At 46.2% G+C, this 24,397-nt stretch overlaps 1 pseudogene; it reads left to right on the forward strand.

Moving 5' to 3' along the window:
* The first annotated feature begins 7,279 nt into the window (after positions 1 to 7,279).
* On the forward strand, positions 7,280 to 8,662 carry LOC114691216 (annotated as a pseudogene).
* The last annotated feature ends 15,735 nt before the right edge of the window (positions 8,663 to 24,397 follow it).

Raw genomic sequence — 24,397 nt, forward strand, 5'->3', positions numbered from 1 at the left:
AAACTGCCTAGCCAGACCCCTCCACAGCCTGGTCCTTCCGCAGGCTGTCCAGACAAGGCGCCCCCCTCAGGTAGGCGCTCTCATAGCGCCCTGCCTGGAGCCCGGGAGAGAGCTAACAAGGAAGAATGTGACAGCGGAGGATTACCCACTCAGAGGGAGCAGCGGTGACTGTGTTTACTCCCAAACCCGGCCCTATTTAGTGGTCTGTGTGCATCATTAATCTTCTTCCACAATCCGTTCCCCATCTGCTCCCACTTTTTAATGAACTGCCACTTGTCACACGCAATAAAATCAGCACTTTGCGAGAATTTCAGCAACATCGGATGGAAGGAGGGAGGCAGGCGGCAGAGGGAGCAGGCGATGAGAGACTGAGAGGAGAGCCAGGGTGTCTGGGCAAGGGGACAGGGATAGAGATACCCGCCGCGCAGGGTCCGCCGCGCAGGGTCCACAGCGGCATCTGCTCCACTCTGAACACATCGCACCAGCAGGCGCCCTGAGCCTCATCACCCCAGAGCAGGGTTCTAATAACCACAGTGACCGGGAGTGGCCAGTCCTGCCCTGCACAGTGCTGTGGCAGGCCAAGTTTGATCTGAGCCAGGCTGTTTTACACAATGATCTCCTGGTCGTGAGTGGCACAGGCTGCAAATGGATGGTGTTTCCTAGCCTTGGCTACCAGCTCTGGGGACCTATCCCACACTGGGCTATTACTTCCTGGTTACTGACTTGGCAGGCGACCCCCTCGGAGCTGCAGTGCTTGGGGAAACTGAGACTTTAGTCTGCCCTCCTCAATCGTGTGTCCAAACCCAACTGTGATGAGGGCTTCATCCGGGGATCAGAAGTGGGACAGGAAGGAAGACAGGGCCCTCGCTCTACTTGGGAATCCCATTGCCGAAGGTAGAATCATAACAGGGGCCATCTAGTCTAGAGAGAAAGAAGAGGCTCCTCGAGGTCACATGATGACTTTGACATTTGGCGGCTGGAGACTAGGACTGACCCCCTGCCCTCCAAAGCCTCATCTTCGCCAGACTGGGGACTGCAATGTCTCGCCTGAAGGTTCAGCTTGGCTAGTCCTGGAAAGTGGTGAACCAGGATAGGAATGTCTAACGGGCAGTGGTGGCGCATGCCTTTAATTCCAGCACTCAGGAGACAGAGGAAGGCGGATCTCTGTGAGTTCAAGGCCAGCCTGGTCTACAGAGTGAGATCCAGGAAAGGCGCAAAGCTACACAGAGAAACCCTGTCTCGAAAAACCAAAAAAAGGAATGTCTAATGGTGACCAAAAGCAGCCTTGACCTCACAGTCCCTGAAAAGGAGCCAGAACCCTAGGTTTCCAAGCACCCGGCACATCTCATAGTCTGAGTCAAGCCCTTCTGCCTTAGGAGATGAGTAATTGGTGAGTCTGTGTTCAGATTTAAACACCTGTATTCCCCGCCCTCATGCAGCCTACCTTTGCCTCTCAGTGCCTCAGTTTCCCTCCAGGATTCTTGCCAGCCCATGTCTGAGACATAGGAGTCTCCAAATACTGCATGCTTCTGCCCTCCCCCATCAGACGATCAGACCCACCAGGCAGGGCCTGCATGACACCTCTCTGCAGCAATCTTCCAGACATTAAAACAAAGCCCAGTGGGATGACCAAGCAGATGAGTGCGTGGGCGATGCATCAAAGACTCAAAACTCTTAACTCCGTGTGTCACCTGTCTTTGGGGACTTGGAGTCTCCTTCTTGGTCTCTCATCTTCTTGGCATCGCTAAAGCCGCTTACATGATTCTCTCCACATCAAGGGATGACCGGGAGGTACATGGAACCCAGCCCCAGTCCTTCTGAAGGTCACTTCCTCCATGCCTTACTCACCAGTGTTCCTCAGGTCCCCTCGCTCCGTGTTCAGTCACCAGACAATGAAGGGAAGGATGCCTCCTGCTCCCAGCTCTTGCACTGGTCCCCGGAAGTGACCTAGCCTGGCTGACTTAACACAACCTCAGCTGACCGACTCCCTTCACTTGGGGACACTCTGGGCTCAGAAACCATAGATCTACCTCCAGATGCTGCCCACACCTGCAAAAGACAATCCCACTTAGAGCAAAGAGTCACTAGAAAAAGGGGGTAGAAAAGAAAGTCAGAAGAACCCTTCTACTTGCAAAAAGGTGGGTGAACTGTCAGATAGTAACAGCTCCCTCCCCAAACCCAAGCCTGATGCTGGTATGAAGCAAGAGGAGGAAACAAAGTCGAGGATGTCAAAGAGGGGACACAGGATGGGTCTCTGCTAACCTCGCCATTGGCTTAGGCAGCAGAAAGCAGCTCAAGCCCCAGACAGACAATATCGGCAGAGTTCCATGCAAGTGAGCGGGAGTCCAGACAGGGAGAATCAGCAGACCTGTCAGAACGTCTGTGTCCCAGCAACTTAACACATAGACACCCGAGGAGGACTAAGAGAAGAACTTAAGGCAGCTTCCCTGAGGTGAAGGGGGTGATGGTGTCTCATGGCTGATGGCTAGAAGATACCACTGTTCCACACAGGGAGATGAACTTAATCACCCTCCCACCCTCTACACCCTCTGGTCACCTTGAGGGACTGTCTATTGTCGTACAGACCCCATGACCAAGGCGACTTATAAGAGGAAGAATTGGGGGGCGGGGGTTTACAGTTTCAGAGGATGACCATCATGACACAGATCAAGACGGAGGCATGGTGCTGAAGCAGTAGCTGATTCATAAGTTGTAGGCAGAGAGAGAAAGAGAGAGAGAGAGAGAGAGAGAGAGAGAGAGAGAGAGAGAGAGAGAGAGACTGGGCCTGGCATCAGCTTTTGAAACCTCGAACCCACTCCTAGTGTCTTAGTTGGGGTTTTATTGCTGTGAAAAGACACCAGGACCACAGCAGTTCTTATGAAAGAAAACACTTAACTGGAAGTGGCTCACAGTTCAGAGGTTCAGTCCATTATCGTCATGGCGGGAAGCAAGGCAGCGTGCAGGCAGACACCGTGCAGGAGAGGTAGCTGAGAGTTCTACATCTGGATCTGCAGGCAGCAGGAAGTGACAGTGTCACCCTGGACAGCTTCTGAGACCTCAAAACCCACCCCCTAGTGGCACACCACCTCCAACGAAGCCACACCTACTCCAGCAAGGCCACAGTCCTAACAGTGCCATCCCTATGGGGCCTATGGGGACCACTCTCACTTAAACCACCACAGGGACAGAGGCTGGGTCTTGACTCTATCTGGTCCCTCATAGTCTCTGTGACAGCAAAGGTCACACTGACCCCTCCTGGCAGTGAGTATTCACAGGGCAACATGAGGAAATAGCTGAGGAGTGCCACCCCTGTTGGAAAAAAAAAGAGAAGAAATTGCAACAGATTAAACATTAACTGGGGAACTAGGCAGAACAAGAATTTAAAATAACTTTGTGGGCCAGCAAGATGGCTCAGAGAAGAAGTGTTTGCTCCCTTGCCTGATGACCTAAATTTGGTACCTGGAATTCATGTAGTGGAAGGAGAGAACCAACTCCTGAATGCTGTCTTCTGACCCTGACCTATGCATGCTGTGGCATGGCCTCACACACACACATACACACACACACACACACACACACACACACACACACTTACACACACACACACACACACATGCGCGCACCATAAATAAATGTGAAAAATAGTTTTATACCAAAGATTCTCAAAGAAATGAGGGAAGCTGTTGGGGTCTGAAGTGGGAAGACACAGTTATAACCAAAAGGCGGTTGGGAATCCAGTATAGGGAACATGACTGTTGAAAGAGTCAGAAGGTGCATGGACCAGAACAGACACGGCTAAAGAACAGGAGGTGAAGCAGTCCAGGCCGATGCTAAGCCGTTTGCAGTTATCAACTACCAGCTGTGAGATGGCTCCGGGGTGGAGGTGCCTGCCACCAAGCCTGATGACCTGAGTCCAGTCCCCCAGGCACAGAAGTGACTGCTACTGGTTATCCTCTGACCGCCACATGTGGGCCATGGCACACACACACACACACACACACACACACACACACACACACACACACATTTTCTCTCTCTCTCTCTCTCTCTCTCTCTCTCTCTTTCATAATGCAATAATGCAATAAAGTATTATTTCAGTGTTTAGAAAACACCCTGTAAACCTTTAGCTCTACCCTATACTTAAATATCCGGCCCAATTTTAGCATAGGAGAGGTGAGACTGCAAAATATTCTCTTTGAGCATATCATGATTTTTTTTTTACTTATTTATTTGTGTGTGTGTGTGTGTGTGTGTGTGTGTGTGTTTGCGCGCACGCGCGTGCGCGCATGTGTGATGCTGGGGAGAGAACCCAAGACCTTGTACAACCTCAGCATGTACCTTACCAATGAGCTATACCCAGCTTAGAATATTCTCTTTGAAAAACCCACAGTGTATACTGGTAAGAAAATAAATAAAATAAGAAATGTGCTGCAAAATAAGAGAGTAAACAAGAAAAAAGTGAGTCGAAATCAAACATGGATCCACAACCACCTGTAACTAAGATTTTTAAGCAACTCCAACTTGATGGAACAATGTGGGACTATCATGAAGGTGAGAAAGAGGTCCATGTCTTTTCCATGGCAAGAGACAGGTTTAAGAAGTTAATAAGAAAAATGCATACAATTAGAGGTCTTAATAGGCCAATCACCAGAAAAATTCTAACTAGAACGAATCACTTTCGACTAGTCAGCATGTGCGATGTTATGCTACAGTAACGAGCTGCCCCGCCTCAGTGGCTTGCACCAACAGTAGTTTATTTCTCATTCAGATGTTGGCTGTAAGCCAGATAAGGCAGATGTGTTTCCCTTGTAACTTTTTATTCCACCACTGGGCTGGAGAGGCAGGCCTATTTCAACCCCACGGCAGAGAGAAAAGGGCCCTGGGACCACAGGATGAGCATTAAAGCTATCCTGACATCAGGGACAGGTCTTTTCAACTCATATCCTTCAAGCCATGCCTGATATCAAATGAGGCCAGAAAATACCCTCACAGGCTTGTACTGCAAACCTCATGGAAACAGGGTAAGATGTGTGACCCTCTCGTATGAAGAATGGAACATCTTCCAGAACCAAGAAAATAAAACTTGCTTTAATCAATTAACATCAGAAAGGGAGGGAGTGCAAAAAGTTATATTGCATAAAATAAGATGACATCAAAGAGCGTTAAAATGAATCCAAGTTATAATAAAGAAAAGGAAAATGAGTGTGGGAGTGCACACATATCATCCCAGTACTCAGGACGCTGAAGCGGGAAGATAATGAGTGTGAAGCTATCCTGGGCTACATAATGAGACAGACACACACACACACACACACACATACACATATGTCTCATTAAGTATGTATGTGTATATACATATATATACATATATATATATAGAGAGAGAGAGAGAGAGAGAGACATGCTAAATATTCTTAAAAAAGAAATACCAAGCAATATGTTTTCTAGAAATGGTATATTTAAATATTAAAAAAAATCTAGAATTCAAGCTTAGCAAGATGGTTTAGAACTGACTCTCTTGGGCTGGAGAGATGGCTCAGAGGTTAAGAGCACTGACTGCTCTTTCAGAGGTCCTGAGTTCAATTCTCAGCAACCACATGGTGCCTCACAACCATCTGTAATGAGATCTGGTGCCCTCTTCTGGACTGCTGTCATACATGCTGTATACATAATAAATAAATAAATCTTTTTTTAAAAAAAAAAGAAATGACTCTCTGCCTCTCTCTCTCTCTTTCTCTCTCTCTCTGTCTCTCTCTCTGTCTCTCTGTCTCTCTCTCTGTCTGTCTCTCTCTCTCTCAAATGTAACTATAAACCCTAGAAATGATGCCAGGTCACCTGAAGACAACTCTGAACTGTGTTAAGAAAACAAAGTGTTTTGTGACCTAGGACTAGAGGAGCAGGTAACAGAACATCTTATACCCCAACCCAACAGAACAACAGACAAGAGCAAACCCCAGCCTCTCGGCAGAAGAAGACCTGGCTCAGTCCTCTCCCAGACCAAAGAGACATCTAGAAAACACAGCACCACAATGGGAACGGCAGCCATCCACCAACAGCACGTCACTCAGGAAAACAGCCGCCTACCCTCACCTGCCTGAGACTCCCTTCCTTCCCCAAGAGACACCTGGCAATTCTGCCTTTACCCCTTGGTAAACACAAGCAGAAGCTACCAGACCCTGGCAGCATCAGATAAACCACGTGGATCAGCCAACATCAGAAAGGCTCTGAAATCAACTGTCTTTGAAGATACTGTCCAGACTCCTGTGCACTGAACACAGAGTACCACTAAAACACAAAGCTCAGCTAAGACCTGAGTCTCCTAACGTGATCCATAAAATGTCCAAGATGCAATTTAAAAACCACCTATAATACCCCAAATCAAGAAAAATCAGAATGCAAATGAGGAAAGGCAATCAACAACACCCACTGAGATGAATCAGACATGGGAATTATCTACGGATCATTTTTTTAAAAAGCTATCCTAAAAATGCTTCAATGACAGATTACAAGCTATCTTGAAACAAATGGAAAAAAATAGTCCTAATAAAGACTGAAGCTGTACACATATACACATATACACATATACATAACATACAACTTTTAAGTAGACTCTATGATGGACATTAGAGAACCTGAAAACACAATAACAGAGTTTTTTTAATAGCTGGATGAATTTAGAGTGGCGATAACAAAAGACGACATCAGTGGATGAGAAGACAGACAAACAGATTCTGCCCACCCAGTCAGAGCAACAGAAGAAAACGAGTTTAAAACATAATGAAAGAAACCCAATATTCACGCGGTCGCAACCGTGGGATGAGAAAAAGGAGAAAATGAGACTGGGAGAATATTCATAGAAATGGTGGCTGAACTCGTCAGATTCAAGACTAGCAAACCTCAAACAGGCTAAAATTAAAGAAAAGCTGTGCCCAGGGCTACGAGAAGTTTAGTGGTTAAAGGGATTGCTTCACAAGTGTGAGGACCCAAAGTTTGGATCTCTAGAAACCCAGGGAAATCCCATGTGAGCGTAGTGACTCACCTGTAATTCCAGCTTTAGATGGCAGACACCACAATCCCTAAGCAAGCCAGCTAGCCAGACTAGCCTTATTGATGAGCTCTGGATTTGATTGAGAGACCTGCCTCGGTGAATAAGGTGGAAGAGCCACGGGGGAATGACTCTCCACAGCAACCTCAGGCCTCCACATGCCCAGCATAGAGGTGCACAGGCACCTACACACATGTGCAAGAAACATGTCTATACACACATGCACACCACTCACACACACTTGAAAATGGGAAGTGGAGATTAAAAGCATATGCCCTGGCATAATTCCTTCCTCTGTGTCTGTTCTGAGGAGCAGTAGGCAGTTTTCTCCCTCCAACACACCAAAGTGCATGCCTCCACCTCATGGAAGACCCGACGGACATGAGCCCTCTTCAGCCTCAGAACTACTTTCCGGTCATGAACTAAAGGCTGGCAAAGATTATAGGTGGACAATGATGAGAATGAGCTCCAGTTAGGGGCAGGGGCAAAAGACGAATTACACATCGTAGAGGCAAAAGTAATGAACTATGAAGGTGGTCCAACTAAAGTAACACTGGCAACTGTGAAAATGTCTGTACAACCAGCTGTTCCCCCTGGGGGCTGTGAGATTACACCAGCTGTGGTCTTAAGGTTAAAGTGTGGTTCAGGGCCTGTGCACATTTGTGGACAGCACCCAGTGGCTATAGAGGAAGATGCAGAGTCAGAAGAGGGAGATGAGGAGGATGTAAAACTCTTAAGTAGGTCCAGAAAGGGATCTGCTCCCGGAGGTGGTAACAAGGTTCCACAGAAAAAGGTAAAACTTGACAAAGATGCTGAGAATGATAAAGATGATGAAGAGACTGGAGAAATGTGTACAAGATACACCAGACAAACAGTCCCAAAAATTAAACCAAAATGGAAAAGACTTAAAAAATCGGCGGGGGGGTGGGGGGGGTGGGGGGGTGGGGGGTGGGGGGTGGGGTCGGGGGGACACTCCTGTAACACCAAAAGGACCTAGTTCTGTAGAAGACATTAATGCAAAAATGCAAGCAAGTATCGAAAAGGGTGCTTCTCTTCCCAAAGTGGAAGCCAAGTTCATTAATTATGTGAAGAATTGCTTCCGGATGACTGACCACAAAGCTATTCAAGATCTCTGGCAGTGGAGGAAGTCTCTTTTTTAAAAAAATAGTTTAAACAGTCTGAAATATTCTATCTTACTTCATTTCTGTCACAGCTGATATCTGACTGTCCTTTTTATAATGCAAAGTGAGAACTTTCTCTACTGTGTTTGATAAATGTTGTCCAGGCTCCATTGCCGAGAATGTGTTGTCTAAAATGGCCTGTTTAGTTTTCAAGGACAGAACTCCACCCTTTGCTAGGTTTTAAGCATGTACGGAATGTTATGATAGGACACAGCAACAGTGGTGGTCAGATGTGGGAATGGAAGGGAGACAAAAATAGATGTGCGAAATAAACTCCGTATTTTAATAAAGCTTTTTAAAAGCTATTCATATGTCGCTACAGAAGCTAGAAGAATGGGGTGCTGAGAGAAATACCACTCAACTAAACATTCTTTATGGAACAACAGTATGGGGAAATGGGAACATGCCTGCTGAGAGATCCCCCAGACCACACTCAGAGACTGGTTAGAGAGCTTCAGAGGATGATGAGAGAATCCTGGGTGGTGGGGGAGGAGACAGAACAATAGAAAGTTCAGGAATTCTGGCACAGAAAACAATCCTCTCCATGAGCATGATAAACCATACTTCATGCTTGAAGAAAAACTTCCAGCAACATATTCAAGTTCCCCAAAATACAGAGTTCATCAAGCATTTACAGAATTGCTAACACTGCTTTCCAGAAGATTCCCCAGCTCCCTTCACAAGACCTCTATCATCCTGACAACAAGATTAAACATGGAAGAGGTAGGGAAAAGGGAAGCTTGAGCTCAGAGTGTCTCATGAACTTAGCTAGAAAAATATTATTGTAAAAAAGCCAACTGAATTCAATATGTATACAAAGAATCATACATTGTAACCAAGTGGGCTTTATTCTAAATATTTCAGGATAGCTACTTCAAGATCTAAAAAATCAATCAGTGTAGTCCATAATTTCTGTTAACTAAGGAAGAAAAAGCATTGGGATTGAGAATGTACATCAATTAATAGAGTGCTTGCCCAAGATGCACCAGAGGTGGAAATGCCTTACACTGAACTAACCAGGTGCAGTAGTAGTACATGTCTGCAACCCCAGCACTCAGAAGGTATAAGCAGAAAGATCAAAAGTTCAAAGCCACCATTCACTACATAGAAAACCTGGACTACATGAAACCCTGTCTCAAAAACAAAATAAAATAATGAGAGAAATCATGTGATCTTATCAATGAATGTTGAAAAGCATTTTATAAAATACAACAATCCAACACTTACTAAAGAAGGAAATTACTCAACAATGAGCAGGAGCGCGCGCGCGCGCGCACACACACACACACACACACACACACACACACACACACACAAGCTTATGGCTGACATCATACTTGAGAGGGATGACTCTTAGGGAAGAGCAGGGACAAGGCACAAATGTGCACTCTCACCACACTTAAAAGAATACTGGAAGTCCCAGCTATTGCACAAGCAAGAAAAATACACAAAAGACACATGCATTTGAATGAAAGAAATAAAACTGCTGTCTTGCTTTACAATGGCATGATTGTTTATCTTGAAAATCCCATGGAACGCACAGAAAGCTTTCTATAATGAGTTCATCAAAAGCTTCCATGAGAGCAAACACGTAAAAGTATGTCTTGTATAGTTGTTTATAAACATGCAGAAAGAAACATTTGCAACACCTTGCCATTTATGGTATGCCAAAGAAAATAATAAAGTACTTAGAGGTGTATTCAATAAAATATTCATGGAATCTGTTTGCTAAAGATCATAAAATAGGTCAAAGAAGAGCTAAGTAAGTGGAGATACTTACTGTGTTCCTGGGCAGCCAGGTACAGCAGAACAAAGGTGCCATTTCTCCCACAGCAACTGACCTAAAAGCTTATCCAAAAAGAATTCCATCAAGGCTTTTAGAGATATGAGTACAATAACCAGGTCACCAGAGCCACAGAACCAACACAATCTCTGGTTGTGATAACCAGAGACTTATGGTAAGGAATCGGCTTTCCTGGTTATAAGGAATGAGAAGTCTGAGTATTTGCAGTCAGCAAGCTAGAGACCAGTGCAGCTCCAGGCCTACTTCAGGGCCCAGAAAGGGACACCAGTGTTGGAAGTTCTTGGCCAAGTGCAAAGGCCTGAGAACCAGGAGAATGTAAGGCAAGGAGTGGGACGTACCAGAAAGCACACAAGTCTCCCCTTCCTCGATTTTCCTGCTCTGTTCAGTGGACCGAATGCTGCCCATCCACACCAGTGAAAGCCATCTTCTCTCGCTCAGACTCCTGGTTCAACAGTTAGTCTCTCTGGGCATAGCAGAGCACGCCTTTATCCCAGCATTTGGGAGGCAGAGGCAGGCAGATCACTGTGAGTTTGAAGCAGGCCTACACAAAGAGACCCTACTTCAAAGAAGAAAAGAAAAAGAAATAGGAAAAGAAAAGGTTCATTTTATCCAGGAACACACCCCGAACAATTTTTAACCAAATGTCAGGCACCCCATGGCCTAATCAAGCTGACCCATAAAACCAATTATTGCATCAGGCAAGCTTATCTAAAACTTCTGTGGAAGGCTCGGGCCTTTTAGTAGCTAAAATAATGGTGACAAAGAGAAATGAAATGAAAAAAAAATCACCTTTGTTGATAATAAAGTTGACTATCAGAAAATCATACTTTTGCAGAGAGTTCTATGGAAAAGAATGAAGGTCCACAGAAATAGACCCACACAAATAAGATTACTTGACTGGTTGGATGATCGGCTGGTTGGTGGGTTGATTGGTATGTGTGATGTCTGTGCTGTTTGTATATGAAATTCATGCATACAGTGTAGTGATATTGTGTCCCCCAATATATTGTGCACCTTAATAAACTTATCTGGGGTCAGAGAACAGAACAGCCGCTAGACAGACATAGAGGCCAGAAAATGGTGGCACATACACCTTTAATCCTAGCATTCTGGAGGCAGAGATCCATCTGGATCTCTGTGAGTTCAAAGCCACACTGGAAACAGCCAGCCATGGTAACACACGACTTTAATCCCAGGAAGTGATGGCAGGAAGCAAAAAAGTATATAAGGCATAAAGACCAGGAACCAGAGCCTGGTTAAGCTTTTAGGCTTTTGAGCAGCAGTTCAGATGAGATCCATTTGGATGAGGACACAGAGGCTTCCAGTTTGAGGAAACGAGATCAGCTGAGGAATTGGCGAGGTGAGGTTAGCTGTGGCTGGTTCTGTCTCTCTGATCTTTCAGCATTTACCCCAATACCTGGCTCTGGGTTTGTTTTATTAATAAGACCTTTTAAGATTCATGTTATAATGCAGAGGTCGGACAACCTCAGGAGCTGGCCCTCCATCTTCCACCTTGTTTCAAGACAGGGTCTCTTTTGTTGTTCATCGCTGTGCACACTGGACTAGCTGGTCCACAGGCCTCCAAGGATTTGCCTGTCTCTGTCTGCTATCTTACCACAGGAGAGCTGGAATTACAGATATACACTAGCATGCCTGGCTTTACATCAATTGTGACTATTTAAAGATTTATTAATTTATTATGTACACAGAAGAGAGTACCAGATCTCATTACAGATGGTTATGAGCCACCATGTTGGTGCTGGGAATTGAACTCAGGACCTCTGGAAGAACAGTCAGTGCTCTTAACCTCTGAGCCATCTCTCCAGCCCCCAATTGTGACTATTTGAACTCATATCCTCACTCACTTGTGCAGGAAGTGGTTTACATACTGAGCTATATTCCCAACTCCTCAACTGATCTTTTTCATTTTTTGTTGACATATATTAGTTATATATAATAATGGAATTTCATGCATGCATATAGTGTATTTATAGTTGGGTACTACTCTCTAGGGACATATGTTAAATGAAAAGCAAGTCAGTCCCACATGTTACTTACCATGTGACAACATTTATATAACTTTAAAGTGACTGGGGGACTGGAGAGATAGTTCAGGGGGTAAACAATGTTTACAACTCTTGCAGAAGACCTGGGTCCATCCGGTTCCCATCACCCACAATGCAGCTCACAGCTGCCTGTAACTCCAGTTGCAGGAGATCTGATGTCCTCTTCTGGTCTCTACAGCTGCTGCATGCATGCGGTGCACATAAACTCACACAGTCACACAAGTGTGTACACACACACACACACACACACACACACACATACACACACTTTAAAATAAATATATTTAAATAAGAGATCATCAGAATTTGCCAGGTGATCGGGATGGTGGAAGAGAGAAAATGGATGTGTGTGTGGTTGCAAGAGAGCAACATGGATCCTTGTGTTCACAGAACTGTTCAGTGTCTTCACTGTGGCACTGGATACACACACACACTCGCATGCACACATGCATGCATGAGCAAAAGGAAGAAATAAGGAAATCTGAGTAGTTAACGGGTTTGGTATGTTATATCAACGTCAATATCTCCATTATGATATTACACTAGAGCTTTGCCCAAATGTTCCCATTAGGGGAAACTCATTAAATTGTACACAGGATCTCTTCATATTGTTTATTACAGTGCATGGAAATCTATAGCTATGTCAATAACCTTTTCAATGAAAATATAATCTATAGAAAATTTGAAAAATAAGGGGACAGTATGGCACAGATGGAAAAATTTTCAATGCTGTTCATTCTTGCATTTTTTCATAGGAAACAATTTTCAGTTGGATACATGGCTTCTGGGAATAATGAGTACATCTCCTACCAGGCATAGCCTATGACTAAGTCATAGTGGGATGTAGTGGTACTCAACTTCCAGAAACTGTTCTTAAAGAGACAAGGACTACCCTCCCTACTTTTCTTTCTTACCCTTTCTTCCAAACCACGAGCATGAGGGACATTCATAGCCAAGGGATCGTGGAAGGATCCTGGCTCCTTAAGGACTTCCATGAACTCTTGTCTGCCTTTGCCTTATTACAAAGAAACAAATGTCTGCCATATTGAAGGCACATCAATCCTAGGCTTCTTCAGGACATTTAAAGAAATAACGTCATCTTATTTGGGTTCTGTGACTGAAGAGAATCTGAATCCAAATGGCCAAAGGTGAAAGATAGCACATGTGAAATGAAACAACAGTTACATTTTCAAACCAAGTAGAATTCTAGGCCAAAGAGCCAACTACAAAGAAAGAAGGAATTCAAAGCTGTAAAGAGCAATTATGTCCATCACTTTTACGTCACTGACCAATACCTGACAAAAACAACTTAGGAGATGATAGATTTATTCTGGCTCATGGTTTGAGGAAATCACAGTCCACTGTAGTGAGGAAAACATTCATTCTTCATAGCAGAAGCGTGAGGTGGACACTGTTCTCATGACAGCAGAGCAAGAAGCAGAGAACGGCTAGACCCAAGGTCAAGCTATGACCATCAAAGGCCCACCTCCTGGAACCTACTTCTGCCAGCCAAGCTCCACCTCCCAAAGGTTCCACAGCCTTCATGACAGTGCTACTAGCTGGGATGAATGCTCTTAAAACATCAGGGTGGGTGGAACATTTCATATTCAAACCCTAACAATGAACAGCAAGACACAACACCATGAGTGTGTGTGTGTGTGTGTGTGTGTGTGTGTGTGTGTGTGTGTGTGTGTGTGTGTTTAGTAATATAGTCCCAAAGACTACTAAGCAGGCTGGGCATGGTGGCACACACCCAGTACTAAGGAGGCAGAGGCAGCTGGTCTCTGTGAATTTGAGACCAATCATAGTGAGTTCTAGGCTAGCTATGGCTCCATAGTGAAACCATGTCTCATAAAGCAATAGCTGAGGTACTGTGGAGAAAAGAGACAGGGAAAGTGTAGTTTGGGGATTTAATATACCCCTCTCAGATCAAGAGGAAAAAACTGAGCAAAGACAGATTTGAGTAACACAATTGATAATTTTTGACTGAAATACAGCACAACACCCCAGCTATGGGCAGTACAGATTACATTTTAGCTCACCTGGAACATTCAAACAAATTCCCTTTGAAGTGACTTTCACAAGATGATTATTTAACCATCCCTAAACCTGTAATAAAAATAGGAATCTATAACGAAAAGACAGGGTCTTATTAATACTAAAGTCATAGAAACCTAGAGCCTAAGTTACTTAATAACACTTGTGTCAAAGAAGCAAGTATTAGGAAAATTACAAAATACTTATAACTGAATGACAATAAAAATACCACATGTCAAAACCTTAGGGACACAGCCAACACAAAACTTAAGGAAAACGAATGACTTTAACTATATTTTTCAAAAAAAAAAAAGTTGGAAAAATAGACTAAGTATTTTACTTAATAATTTGGAGAATAATCCTAAAGCAAGGAAGAATAAAATGAAACAATGTGAAAATCAATAAAATCAAGACTAAAGGGCTCGGGAGAGAGCTCAGTTGGTAAAATGCTTGCTATGTAAGCATAAGGACCTGAGTCCAGTTCTCAGAAGCCACATTCATATCTATAAAGCCAAGTGTGGTAGAGAACACCTAAGGTTGACTTCTGCATATGCACATGCCCACATGTGTGTGGGAGCACACACACATACTCAAACACACTCACACACACAGACTCATACACACACACACACACACACACACACACACACACACACACAAACACACACACGCAAATAAAGATGCACCAAATTAAAACATCACTCTTTGCAGTTATGAATGAATTCATTGATCCAGTCACCATCAATAGTGGCTACTGAAATCACTGATGTCCAACCAAACATTGTCACCAGCATCCTCTTGAAGTGAACACACACTCCACTGATGAGGTAGCCGTGGTGAAAGCTGTAGGGATTTCTCTCAATCTGTGGAGGTAGGATAGATTCAGACGCTGTGCTTAAATTAAGCAAGTCTGCAGCTTTTCATGTGTGTGCAAGAAATTTACACCTCTGAATTTAAAGTTTCTCGAAACTCTTGCAGATAATTTTTCAGAAATTAAAAGGTAAGTTCCAAAATTAATATGTAGAAAAGTGAAGTTTCGAAGTCTACAAAAACCTAAGTTCATTTTTTAAAAAGAGGCACAGTGTATGTTGATTTGCTATATCAGATGTTAGGGTGTACTTTAGAACTATAGAATTCCATGCACTAACTCAAAAACAGACATACTGGGCTGGAGAGGTGGCTCAGCAGTTAAAAGCATTTGCTGCTCTTGCAAAGGACCCGGGTTCAATTCCCAGCACCCACATGGTAGCTCATAACCATCTATGACTCCAATCCCAGGATAGCCAATGCCCTCTTCTGGACTCAGCAGGCATCAGGCATGTACATGGTGCACAGACACACATTGCAGGCAAAATATCATACACATAAATTAATGAAATGATAATTTTTAAAAACACAGACATATCAACCCAATGGGACAGTACTGAAAACACATAGGTCTATGAATACATAAGAACTTGATACATGATAAAGATGGCACCTGAATCAGGAGTAAAGGGACTACATATTTAATTATGATTCACACACAGAGTGTTAAAATTCTACCTCATACAAAGATGAATTAATTCCGAAGCTCATCATGGAAGCACAAGCCTACAACTCCAGCCCTCTAGAAACTGAGAAAGACTGCTACCCACTCAAGGCCAGCCTTGGCTACACAGTGAGACCTTGTCTCAAGAACAGAATAAAATAAAATGAAAGGCAAATTTCAGATAGATTAAAGGCCATAAGTTGAAAGGCACAATAACAGGCCCAACAGGATGAAAATGAATAAAGCCCGTCAGTGATCTTGGGAAGGGAGGGACTTCATGAACAAAGCTGTAAAACAAGGTGACTGCTGTGTCTGTGCCAGACTTAAAGGTTTCTGTTAGTTGAAAGAATGCCATGCTGGCTTCCTAAGGCAGATAGAGGAAAGTACCATAGCTTGGCTGATTTAAAACAACAGAAGTTAGCTAGGTGTGGTGGCCTCCAGCTCCCAGAGATCCACCTGCCTCTGCATCCCCGAGGGCTGGGACACAGTTCAACACAGAAGTGATAGAGTGAGTCCATTCTCGGCCTCCATCCCCATGGCCTTCTTAGAGGTATGACTCTCTGTCCTCCCTTCTTAGCAGGGCACCAATTATTGGATTCAGGGCCCCACCCCCACTTCATCCTGGCATTCCTAACTAGTCACATCTGCAGACCACATTCCCAAATAAGGTCATTCTGAAATTCCAAGTCAACGGGAATTCTTGGGAATAGTACTTGACCCACTACACCCAGTGCCCCAGCCCCTCAAAATCTAGATCCTTCCTGCCGATGGAGTTCATTCACCCCATCCCAACATTCACAAATGTCTAATTCTGAGTCTGAAGTGTCTAAGTGAATCTTGATCATCAGTTTGAATGGATTAAGAAATGCCCAGTAAAGGAAACTTCATGGTAAATCTGTAACAGCATTGCTAGAGATGATTAGGTCCTGGCTTCTCAGACCTGATGGGTGGATTCATCCCCTGATGGATTTCACAAACTGGTAACATTACAGAAAGAATGAAATGTAGAAGTTGGGGCCTACTTCGTGGTGAAGGCCTGTTTCCTGGATTATGGCAGAAGAGGGGAGGGAGGTCTCAAGAATCCCTAACCCCACTCATGAAGACTCAACCCTCAGTACCTCACCATGTCCCAAAGGTCCCACTTCCGAAAACACCTCAGAGGTGTCAATGTACACATTTGGTAAAGACAGAAACATTCTGTCTCTAGTGGTGAGACAGAGGAGAACAAAGATATAATACCAGATAGTCACCCTAAGTAACTATACTTGCAAAGTTCTTGGGTCAACATTCCAGACGCTCCCCAATCTAGTCTGTTTACTTAGGGACTCCATTATACGATACTTAGCCTTGGTTTCTCAAATGCCCCCCCTCCACTCTCAGGAGTCTCCCTCCCTCAGTAATGATTAACTGATCATAGATCTTCTGGGACTGGAGAGGCCTTGTGAGCCTGTCCCCCTTCATGACAGGATGCTGATAGGCACGTTCTTGTGGGGATCTCATAATCACAGCCGCTGAGAGTTCCAGAGTGCAAGAAGAGTCACATCATGCCTGAGGATAATACCTCACCCCTTCCTCAGTTCCATGTCTTCAGTCCCATTCCCCCCACAGCCATTCCGTGATGTCCCCTGAACCTGAGAGAGAGTGTGATATGTCCCATCGAGGACTATCACTCAACAGTCACTTAGTCTCAGCACTATGATGTGTTGTGAGTCTCTGCATAACTACCACCTACTACAAAGTAAATAAATAAATAAATACATACATACATACATAAATAGATAGATAGATAAATAAATAAGTAAGTGAATGAATGGATAGATAGATAGATAGATAGATAGATAGATAGATAGATAGATAGATAGAAAGCTTCTCTGGCCCAAGCCCACTGGTCTGTAGAGAAAAACATAAATGTTTTGAAGGTGTGTGTGTGTGTGTGTGTGTGTGTGTGTGTGTGTGTGTGTGTGTGTTGGAGGGGGAGGGGTCTATTGTTGTTGCTTTTAGAGAGATCGTCCCCTACTGCCAAGGTTGACCTTGAACTACTGATGTTCCTGCCTCCACCTGCAAAGCCCTGGGATCACGGTGAGGGCCATCACTCTCACTTTAAGTTTTTTATCTTCTCTGAACATTGTTCTCTCATCAGCCATCCCTGTCTTGATACGCACCTCCCCTTGCTGGCGGGATAGCCAGTTAAATATTTCTAACGCCTGCAACTTAGGAGGCCCTTGCTCAATGTGCTACATTTGCAAGGGCACACCCACCACCTCAGCAGGCCTGCAAGCTCCTGGGGGATGTGGTGCCCCACCCCTCCCCTGCCACCAACACCCAGTGCACAGACAGCTTAATAAGTGCCTTCTAGGGGGAAAAACATTGCAGAATGAGAGAGAGAGAGAGAGAGAGAGAGAGAGAGAGAGAGAGAGAGAGAGAGAGAGAGAGAGAAGCAAAGGACCTGGGAGGTGCTTCAACCCCCAGGCTGGCAGAAGCCTGCCACATCCTTCTCATCCAGTTGTAAAAAGTCCGTGTTCATTATTTTAACAGTGATTCGTGATCAAACGATTTGGTGTTAATGTGGATCTAATGTATAAATCCATACGGGTCCCACAGTCATTTAGCATTAATTAAACGAGGTCATTATAAGGCTGGGATTCCACTGGGTTTATTGCGCTTAGCAACTAATGACAAGAAGCACTCGACCACTTTGCTTTTTCTTTCTGTTCCTGCCTTGCCCCTTGTATCTCTGGAGGGCTGGAGTGAAGCGGGTTCACGGCTATCCCATATGGGAGATCCAGACACGAGGAGAAGGCTAGCTGGGGTGCAGAGGGCTAGCTGGGGTGCAGAGGGCTAGCTGGGGTGCAGAGGGCTAGCTGCGGTGCAGAGAGATGACTGTCAGGAGGGGAGCCCAGCCTCACCCTCTAAGAGCTGACACTTCCTAAGGAAGAAATAAGGTCTGTAAGTGACAGAGAGCCAGCTTGGAAGCCCAGAGAACAGAATTCTAGCTGTGCAACCATGGGTAAGATACGGCTCCTCTCTGTTCTCTTCAGTTAATCGAGGAGCCTGAACAAGACAACCTTATTTTCTCCACCTAGAATGCACCTCTTCTGCATCTTTCAGACCTTAATTCACACACCAGCTCCTCCATTCTGGACCTGATCCCCCTCTGTGACCCCACCCCTCTGGAGCATCTGCTCTGTGTGCTTTTCTTTGTGAACTTACCTGCGTGTGTATTCATCTGTTTGCTGTACACTGTTTCCATCCCCTCTTCCCCGTGAGCCCCACCGCCCTGCCAAGTCCGAGGGCTTCATCCATCCAATCCCTTACGTTAATGTCAGCTTCCAAACAGCATCTGGCAATGGTAGGGGCTCACAGACAATTTCCCCATCAACTGAATCACTCGTGATGGCTAAAATCCCCTCCATGATGCCAGTTGTGCCCAGAAAGCGAGGGCCATGTGTGGAACAGGTAGACTGGGGCTCAGGGGCTGAGTGCTAAGGGGCAGAGGAGAGCAAGCAGCTGGAGAAGAAGAGGTGGGTGCAGCCCGGGGAAGCCACCACACTGGAGAGCTCGGAACCTCAGCAGCTGCTGCATCATCAGGCTCCCAGCCAAGACCATTTGGTGAAACTATATTAATAATCACAATGCAAGATTCCCTTGCAACAGGAACAAGATCCTTCCAAGGCACTGCCACGCACACCACTCCACTTCATTCTCCTGCCATCCCCTTGGCACAGGGAGGGGGAAACAGCTTCTGCTGTTTAGACACAGAGAACTGATAGCACTAATTGTTCATTTGTATGGCGCTTCTGGTTCCCAGAGCAAGCTTTCTGGGAGGAAAAGCAAGAGTTGGCTCAGGTGGCTTGTCCCTGTCACTTCCCCAGCAGGTGGCCTAACAACCTCAAACTCAAATTCTTCCCCAGTCCAACAGCTTGTTTCCCAGATGGAGAAACTGAGGCAGGGAGCACACATGGTTGATGATGACAAAAGCACACACATACATATGTACTCATGGATATTAATGCATATGCTTGCACACATATGCATATGCATATATGCATACCCATACACTCACACACACTCACACCTATACTCACACACATGTGCAGATGCATACATATACACTCACAAACACTTACACCTATATCCACACACGTGTATAGATGCATACACCTACACTCACACATGTGTACAGATGGATACACCTATACTCACACACGTGTACAGATAGATGCATACACATACACTCACACACACACCTATACTCACACATATGTACAGATGCATACACATGTACTCAGAAGGGCCTAAGCTATTTGTAAACAGACTGAGATCTGAGGAGGTCAGGGAGGAAACAACCTCCTTCCAGGCTGAGCACCACGGGGAAGTGTCTTGAAGGATGATTGGGAACTTCTGGCATCCAAATCTAACATTCAGAGCTGGAGACAAGGCTGGAAAAGTCTCCAGTCTCTACATGTTTGATCTGGGTTCCCCGTGCCAAACTCTCACTTTTTTTTGCCATAATTTCCAATAGGAACATCATGTCGCCACACCTGGAACAGGCCCTCAGTGGACTCCTGAGGCAGGGCCAGGCAGGAACCAGGTGACCTGGGCAGCTTGGGTATCTCAAGTGGCCTCTGGGACAGGGACAGGAGCAGTGATGGGGACCAAGGCAAACTGGAGAGCATAGAATCTGCAGCATGGGAGATTTGCGGTAGCCAGTAGCTACCACACGAGCATGCGCACCAAGTTACCAGTGCTTACCATTGTTTGATGAAAGGCCAGACATGTGGATCTCCGTTGGAAATTCTAGAACTTTAAATGCTGGCATTTAAATGTAAAGCACTGCGTGGGCCAAACAAAATGTGTCTTGCAGTGAGTTTCTTTGTTTTAACAGCTTTATCGAAGTATAATTGATATGCAAAAAGCTGCACATATTTAACAGTACAGCCGGATGAGCTTGGCCATATGCGAACACCCATGAGACCATCCCAAAATCAGATCTAACAGACACACACACACACACACACACACAGTGCTCCTGCATCCCTTTGTTTTGTGTGTGTGTGTGTGTGTGTGTGATAAGAACATTCAAATGAGGGCTACCCTCTTAGAAAATGTGCAGTGCCCACTGTTAGCATTCAGAACTGTTAAACAGCAATCTCCAGAACTTATTCAAAACCTGTGCTCTCCCTGAGTGACACCCCATCATTTCCTCTTAACCCCCTTGGCAACTTGCTCCAAACCCTGAGCTCCCAAGTGCGCTCTCAGCTTCTGTTAGTTTGACTGTTTCAGACACCTCATATAAAGCAGGGATGGGGAAGGCTAGCCTGGCATGTGCAAGGTTCTGGGTTCCATCCCCAGAGTCCCATGCACACACACACACACATCCATACACAGGCACACAAACACACTAACTCAAGAAATCATGTAGTCCTTGTCTTGGGACTGACTTAATTTACCTAATGTCTTCCGGGTTCACTCCCATTGCTGCAAATGACAGGATCTCCTATTTTTCAAGGCTGAATAATATTCCATTGTGTTTACTACATTTTCTTCATCTTACAGTAAGCTTCTATCTGTGATCCAACCATTTCATATTTTTAATTAAGCAAATAAATCAACTATGTTCGGTCCTCCATTATGAAGATGTAGCAGCCCAAAAAACTTGAGCCATGATCCTGGGATCACAAGCAACTGATCCCAAAAAGTACAGACCTCCCCTTGAACTTCCAGAACCCCCAAACCCCAGTTCTTAAGCCACCAGCCCCGGGAACAGGTCCATGAGCAAAGTGGTACACATAAGCCTCAGAAGGTCTAGGGACACAGTGCAGCATAGTTTTATGTTCTGAATCTACACATTCCATCCAGCCTTGACCATGTCCCAGGAGTCAGGGCTGGTGTCCCATTGAGACTGAAAAATGTCCCCAAAAGAGGCTCAGACACCCCTCCAGGCACCCCTCCACCCACAACCTGGGAAGAGCCCCACCCGCTCCCGACACCCCATCTTCAGGCTGCTTAAAAGGCAGCATGGTGGCACAAGCCAGCTGTCACTTAGGCACTTACAGGCAGAACCGCGGGAAAACCCAAACCACTGTTATTACATTTAATAACCAGTTTCTACCTCATCAACTCATTGGCGTCTGACAGGCGCTGTTAGGGTGCCAGCACCTTTGGCCTAACAAGTCAGTACTGGGAGGGCGGGGAAGGGGGGACCACAGTGGTGTTGACACCAACCTCCCATGAGTTAGCCCTCCCTCTTCTGCCCAGTGCAGAGGACACCCACCCCAGGGCAGCCGAGGCTGGCTCGCCCTTTGCCCCACATGCTCAGAAACTGGACAGCAGCACCAAGACAGCCAGGGCATGGAGCAGGGGTGGGAGCCCTAGCATCTGGACAGAAAACAGCAGCCAGTCCTGAAACGCGAGACCTGCCAGGTGCAGTCCAGGGCTAGGACACCTGTTCGGACCCCATCGCAACAGTGTGGCCTCCAGTGAGGTGTTCCATCTTCCCCAGCCCCAGTCTCCCCATTAAGAGCTGGTGCCTCCCTGGGATGTATGTGTAGCACTGGGCACACCGAAAAGAAGCACTGTGATGGGTGCTGGTGGCACCAGCTCATTTGATAGAGCGCTTGCCTGGAATGCATGAAGGCCCCGGTTCCATGCCCAACACAGCATAAACCAGCTGTGGTCTATGTCTGTAATCCCAGCAGCTGTGTGTGGGAGAAGGGGGGGGCGGGAAGAGGCAGGAGGATCAAGAGTTCGAGGTCATCTTTGGTTACAAAGTGTACAAAGTGAGTTCAAGGCCAGCTTAGACTACCTGCGACTCTGTCTAAAACAAAAGGCATCACGGAGAGCAAACCTGCAGGTGATGAAGAGCCCATGGAGGGCAGAAGCCAGGGAATGCTGGGAGATCAGAGCTAGGAAATACTTCTTGCCTGGCAGTGGTGGCGCACGCCTTTAGTCCCAGCAGAGGCAGAGTAAAGCAGATCTCTGTGAGTTCGAGGCCATCCTGGTCTACAGAGCAAGATCCAGGACAGGCATCAAAGCTACACAGAGAAACTCTGCCTCAAAAAAAACAAAAAATAAAACAAAACAACAACAACAACAAAGAAGTACTTCTCACCAGGCTAATACATTGAGGTGGGGTCAGAGCTTTCATTAAAAGAGCGATGATGAAGCCTAACATTATCCTCACTGTTCTCGCTTTAGAGATGGGAAAAATCGGAGAGGTTCAGTAACTTACCCAGGGTAACCCAGCAAGCAAGTGGCAGAACTAGGCCTGGCAGGCAGGCAGTGAGAATGACGCCAGAGATCCTTGCCATCTCTGTCCCTTCTGCCTCCATCCTTCCCGGCAGGATGAGCCAGGGTCTGTGGTCCTACACTGCTCTCTGCTCAGAAACAACAAATAATCCTGGAGGTTTAGAGAGAAATGCGGGGACTCCAGTCTGGAGCGGACACTGTCAATGTGCAGTGGCCTACCTGTCGCTCTGGATGGTGGCCTCAAGAGCCACACGTTCAATGAAACCAGGCCAAAGCCTTAGCTCCCACCGCCCAGAGCTTTGAACAACCAGAGACAAACCCTTCTTGGACCTTGCTCACACACCTGTCCCCCTGCGGGCCGCGGGTCCTGCCGACCTCGGCAGCGCCGGCCTGAAGCGGTGCAGTGCCGCCATCTATCGGCCTCTCGCTGAACTGCTTCCCCAGCCGCCGGGTAGGGCTAACCCTGCCCCAGCCGGTCCCAGGAGGCGTGTGCTGCCCTCCTGCTGCCCGCCTGCGGCTGGGGGGGGGGGCACCTGTCCTACGAGGCCCGCCCAGAGGGACAGCCAGCGACCACAGATGGCTGCCCAACACACCCGACTCGCCCAGGCATCCATAGAGAGTCCCTTTTGGCTTTGGAGATGGTGTGGTCCCCAAGTCTCAGGGTTCTGAGGTTCCCTGGGTGGGCAGTGCAGGGAAGCACAAGGCGGGGACAGGTAGGAGAGAGAGCAGCTGGAAGGGCATTTCGGGGACCTCGAGAAGGGATTCTTACCGGTTCAGACCCAAGCTGCCCTGAAAAGTGTGTGTGTGTGTGTGTGTGTGTGTGTGTGTGTGTACACGTGCTCCTTCAGGCCAGAGGTCAACTCCGAAGTCTTCCTCAATCACTCTCCACAGTCTGCCACTGATTCTGGAGTTTGTGTGTCTGGCCAGGCTGGCTAGCCAGGGAGTCGCAGGGATCCTCTGTCTCCACCTCCTCAGTGCTGAGACTGTGACTGCGGCCCTGGGCCAGGCTTTAATGTGGGTGCTGGAAACCTGACCCAGGTCCTCGCGTCTGCACAGCAGGCCCTTTGGTGACTGAGAAGTGGTCTCCCAACTTCTCCCTCCTCTTTAAGCGTAATTGAAATTCCCTACTTTTCCTCAAGGCCCATCTGGAAATATAATTTTTATTTGTAAATCGGTCTCAAGGTCAATTTGCTTTTAAGTGGAAGCATAATCATCTTAGAATAGAAAGGGACACTTTCTTGCACAGACGAGGGAAATCAGCTCACGGACGTGCCCGGTAGTGGCTGGGGGCAACATGAACTAGAACTTCCAGCGAGAAGGAGCCTCTCCTGTGAGGAGGGCAGGGCCTTCCCTGACTCTAAGGCAGGGGCTGTCACCCACAGCACCTGGTTTTCTGCCATGTCTGTCACTCCCATGTGTCACAGGGACTGGAAGCTTATAGTCTCGTTTGCTAAGGTGGTCTCGGTGTCTCTGATAGCACACGGT

This window comes from Peromyscus leucopus, chromosome 7 (genome assembly GCF_004664715.2).
Source record: "Peromyscus leucopus breed LL Stock chromosome 7, UCI_PerLeu_2.1, whole genome shotgun sequence".
Classification (NCBI taxonomy): domain Eukaryota; kingdom Metazoa; phylum Chordata; class Mammalia; order Rodentia; family Cricetidae; genus Peromyscus; species Peromyscus leucopus.